Raw genomic sequence first — 6000 nt, 5'->3', positions numbered from 1 at the left:
ACTATATTCCTATAAAAATTGCCAGTTCTAATCTGAGAAACATGTACATGGAGGATGAAGAAAGGCAGTGGGACTCAGAGAGAAGTGCTCCAAGAGCTTTAGTTATGTGCATGCATATTCCTACCACTCTATACTTTAGTATTATGTGTAATTACAATGCTCTAAATAAATGTATACAAAATATATAAGGATCTGTTTAACCTCTTCCCTTAGGTGCTTCAGGGTTTGTTCCATTTTAGCCCACCTGCTCTTCTAATCTCACTACCAAACAATTTAAACTTATAAGCCCAGGCGATTTGTTTCCTCTGACCATCAGTCACCGTGTAGGAAAAGGTGGGATGGGGCTGGCAGCGAACAGAGGCAGAAAAGTGTTCCCGACAGAAGCCACAGCACATCAGAAGAGCTAGACATGAAGATGAGAAAAGCAAATATAGATCCAGTGTCCTAAAAAGATGAAAGCCATTTCTAGGTGTATTTTCCTCTCTCTGACACACCTTTCTGCCTCATCATTTTCTGCTTGACCGCTGTCTATTCCTGCAGTCTTAGCTTAAAAGCCATCTCCTCCAAGCAGTGTTCTCTGGCTTACCTCCCTCCCTAACCCTTTTAAGAATGATTGCATTCTCCATTACTCCCACTGAACTTTTTTTTAGCTGGCTAATTTCTTCTTACTAAATGTTAATAGTTTCATGACAAAAATCCTATTCCTGTTGTATTCCTTTTGCCAGCAAAATGCCTGGCATATGGCCAATGACAAATATCTGTTGAATGAATGAATGAATGAATGGAAATACCACTTACTCAGTAACAACTATGAACTAAATCCCTTCATATGCATCATCTCATTTAGACCTCCAATAAACCTATGAAGAGTTATTATTCCCCATTTTACACACAAGGAAACTGAGTCAACTTAGAATGAGAAACCTGACCACAATTGCAGCAATAAGAGACAGGACAAGGGCTGAAATCAAGGAATGTCTGGCTCAATAGCCTTATTTCACAAACTCTACATTACAATAATTTTTTTTTCTGGCCTTTCCTTTTATATTTACTTCTTTGTTGATCTGGGGTTTATACTGTGTTTGGTCTACCCCAAAGGATTCTGTAGTAAAGGAAGAAATTAGCATATTCTTAAAATGTCTTAACGTCTCTTCACTTCTCTTTTCTCTGGAATAATGTCTTCCCATGTTTATTCTTAAGCTTACGCTTGTGTTTTGATCAGTTGCATTTTCTTAGCATGCATCTTAAATTCTCTTGATTTGCCTATACAGTATGGTTAAAAGACTACTTGGTTCATTTTTGTTAAAAGAAAGAAGAGGTTACAGACAATTTTAAAGTTGAGTGAAAATGGTTTTGTTCTTTTGCTTTTAGAAAATCATTTTGATTGCATTACAATGGATTTTAATATTATTTTTAACCAATTTTCCATCTTCAAAAAGAAATTTGGAGTGGGTTATGCCCCTTCTTTTGTAAGCTTTCAGACTATTATCTTTATAACTTACACTGATTAGATGTATTTTTAGAGACAAAAGAAGAGTATTGCCTACAAAATGTGTCTCTTATATCCATATCTTGCAAAAGTTTTTAATCACAGTGCCAAAAGTAAAATTATAGTTCACTTAAACATTTACATGATTTTTTATTTTGAATTACTAAGATCTATATCATAAGTCACTGAAATATTACTTTTAATAATATTTGTGGAAACAAGTTGGATTTCATAAACAACAATAAATAAGATATGATTATCAATGTTATATAAAACATAACCAAGTTCCTAAGATAGACTTAATTTTGTTATTATTGCAAAAGTCCTTTCTTTGCTTTTCATAATTATTTTGGCTTTCATAATAATCAAAGAATTTAATTAATTACATAACCTTAATTGTAATTTAACTAGAAACACTAATTTTTTAATTAAGACAAATGCATTTACAATATTGAAACTCAAATTTATTTTCCCTGTAAGAATCTTATAAAGTGCTACATAAAGCACTTCTAAAATCAGTAGCCATTACACATATGGTAGAAAATAAAGAATCATGAAGGGTAACAGTGAGTCAATTTTCTATTAAGGTTTATATACTCTTCAAAAGAATACATTTTTATGCTTAAATAGATTTTGTTTTTTAAGCTAAAATTTTAAATTTATTATTTTTTTGTGGTTTTCTGTGTCATTCAGAGCAGTATTGTTCACAGACAAAAGTAAAGGTTTAATTTAGTGTCTGAATCATTTAATTCCAGGAAAATAAAATATAAAGGAAACATCCTTTAGCTGAAGTTCTGTGTTTTTTTTAGAATTGTCTTTATAAGAGAACATACATTTAAAAAAAGCTAGTTTTGGTAATAATAAGAAAGAGGTATTTGGGGGCAAATGTGAGAGGAAAGGAGAGTATCTTTTTTTTTTTTTTTGAAGATTTAAAGAAGTTTATTAGAAAGATAGAAATACAGAAAATAGAAATACAGCCCCATGCCAAAATGGCATGGGGGGGGGGATGACTCGAAATGAATACACCCAAGTAGAGTATCTTTAAAGTAACTGATATTTTAACAAAGTTCTTTGGTAAGTAGTCTTGTTTTAACAAAGTTCTTTTACAAGTAGTCTTTTTTTTTTTTTTTTTTTTTTTTGCGTTACTGGGTATGGAACCCAGGGCACTGTACCCAGCCCTATATTTTATGTTTATTTTTAAACAGGGTCTCACTGAGTTGCAAAGGGCCTCACTAAGTAGCTGGGGCTGTCTGCAAACTGTGATCCTTCTGTCTCAGCCTCCCAAATGCTGGAATTACAAGCATGCGACACCTCACCCAGCTAGAGTTATTCTTTCTTGATTAATATTGAAACTTGAATTTAACACAGACACTTTTTGAAAGATAATTATATTAACCAGATAATGCTACCTAACATTTATAAATATGATTTATGGAAACATAACTTTTGGTTATCTGTTAGGCAAAACAAAAAATATTTTTTTCAAACTACCAAACTAATATGCATGCATATCTGTGTTTATAGCTGCACAATTCACAATTGCCAAATGATGAAACCAGCCAAGATGCCCATCAACAGATGAATGGATTACAAAACTATGGGATATATACACAATGGAATTTTACTCAGCTGATGGAGGACGTGGACAAAGCCTGAGGAACAAAAGGTTCCGAGAGAGTTAAGGTGGTTTGGCGAAAGGCCAAATTTTCTGAGACTCTGGGTGACTCCTGGGCTTTCTGGAATTTCATGCCCCCGCCCACTGGTGAGAGCGGGAATTGGCCACAATCACACTTTTAATAATCTTTAACCAGGTCTCTTTGTTCGCCCTTGCTCTTGTAATTTCCCTTTAATAATTGTATTTTGTAAGCACATGACGCATGTTCAATATCAGTCATTCTGTATTGTACTTTGATGTTTTCTTTCTCATGAAGTCATGATTTTAGCATAGTTAAAAAAAAAAAGGGTATAAAAACTTAGTCCTAGAGAATAAAGTTGTCAGTTGCCCCTCAGGCAATTGTCCGTGTTTTCATTTCAGGGAAGCTGCTCATCAGGCAGCTGTTCACGTGTCCATTTCAGGTCTCTCTCTCCCAAGTCCAGAGACAAATCTCCACACTCAGCCATAAAGAAGAAGCAACAATTACATCATTTGCAAAAAAATGGATGGAACCGGAGAACATTATGCTAAGTGAGATTAGCCAGTCACAAAAAGTAAAAAAAAAAAAAAAAAAAAAAAAAAAAAAAATGGATGCTCTCCCTAATATGCAGAATTTAGAAAGAAAATGGTTCATAAAAGGAACTTTAGACAAAGAGAAACCATAGATGAGCAAATAAGGCAACCTAAGTAAGGGGATTGGGAGGGAAGAAGAGGGAAATTCCTTGATGTACATGATGTACCTTCATAAACATATTAGTCGATCACTAAGCCAAACATCAGAAGGGGGGAAATGGAGTGGGAATTGGGGAAGGGCTAAAGGAGTGATGTTTGCATGTATGCCTCTACCATCTTGTACTCCAGTAAGATGAATGACTACAATGCACCAATAAAAAAATTAAAAAAGATAAATGTATTATTTGATGTAAGGTGTCTTATCTATTTTCGATGACAAATAATATAATGTGATAGTTTGGGTGAAGTTTAAAGAAAAGAGACTTATTGGAGCCCACAGTTTGGCCCAAGTAAAGGGGCTGAATATTGTAATGGTCTTGCTAGCAGAATTCTGAGACCATGCAGGCTATCACATGTTGTAAGATGACTAGCTTGCGATAGACCTTGCCAAACTACCCACTTGCAAGATAATCTATGACACCATTAATACGTGAGTCTATTAATCACATGAGTGGATTGATTCATTTTCTCTTCCCCCATCCCTGCACAAGCTCATATATCACTCATCTCACTCTAGGAAGAGCCTGAACCCAGAAGCCTCCTGCCAACAGCCACGTGAGGAAGCATGGAACCATATTCTCTTGCCCATTCAGATCACTGAAGCTGTGCCCAGAAACCCAACTGCCAGAAACCCCAAGGTAAGCCAACCTGGCTTTCCAATCCAAAGAAACTAATAAGCTACTGCATCTCTTGCAGATCTCGAGAAAGCTCGATCAGGGGATCTGCAATGGCATAGATCCCCCATGAAGTATGTCTAGCATTCCTTTCTTCAAAAAATTATTTTAGGATTATTTGGATTCATATGTATAATTGAAATTTTATGTATAAACATTATAACTAAAACTGATGGGCAGTGGTTTGTGAGAGACTCAGGCAGCAAGGATTTTTTTTCCCAAGGATAAAGTTATTGGGCCAAACATTAAGTTCAAACTGACCTTAGTTAGAGCCACTGTATAAGATTAAGTTTGAGTCAGCCTTATAAAATGAGACAAAGCATACTATGATTATTTAAATGTCTGGCACCCTTGCCCTAAACTTTATAGAAAATAATGACTTTTTCCCGTCCTTGACAATCCTGCTGCATGACCATGCCCTTGCTTTTCTGCCAACAGAAAAAGTATAAAAATTATAACAAAGCCTGAATAAAATGGAGAAAGATTGATCTCGTGTGGCATTCTTCTCTCATCGGCCTTGGTTTCCCCCTCATCAACACACAAACCCCGACTTTACTAGGGTTGGACCCCGGCACTAATATAAGAGAAGCATTTTTATTTCAAGATGCTGAGTTACAGGATGCTTTAGTAGACAACAATATAAAACAATACAGTATCGATTTCCAATTGCCTCTAAGGCAATCTGTACTATTTCTAAGGGAAATAGTACAGATACGAGTGGAAATCACAGATCTATATTAAAGGCTTTGGACCTTTACAAGCAGTGGGGAGTCATTGACAGATGTGAGAGAAGAGGGAAATACAAATGATATGGTTTAGAACAAATTTTTGTACTTCCTTTCTTGGTCTCCAGTATTGTTTATTTACCTACTTCCGAAAGTACCATATGAACCGTGTAGTACTTGTTGACTTATTGTCCTCCTGGCTATAGAGTAACCCTTCTTTAACAACAACAACAACAAAAAAAAAAGAGGTGGATTCTTAGTCTTTTAAAAATAATTCTTTATGTTCCTGGAATCCTGCAGAGTTGGTGAGAGGCACTTAGTAAATCCTTGCTGATTAAGCAAGTGCTGGGAGTTGAGTATCCTGCAGTCAAGAAGCCAGGTTAGCAGGCCATTATGTAAACTCACTGGAAAAGTTAAAGAAGAATGTATTTTAAAGATGGGAACCAAGAAGAAATTAATCATCACACACACACACACACACACACACACACACACACACACACACACTTATAGTTAGTTTGGAAGGTACAAGTATGATGATCTTTTGTCAGGAAACTTTTGCTCTGCTCTTGGTGTTGTGACAAAAGAAAGAGATCCCAGCAGTTGGAATCCTCTGGCAGCAACCAGTAATGTTCTTGAAGTTCAGAATTAATAAACAGTAATAAAAGGTAAACCAAGAAGAAAACACAATAGCATATTTACTTTTTCAAATATAATGAGTTGGCT

This window comes from Muscardinus avellanarius (genome assembly GCF_963383645.1).
Source record: "Muscardinus avellanarius genome assembly, chromosome: 11".
NCBI lineage: Eukaryota > Metazoa > Chordata > Mammalia > Rodentia > Gliridae > Muscardinus > Muscardinus avellanarius.
Note: the sequence above shows the minus strand (reverse complement) of the source record.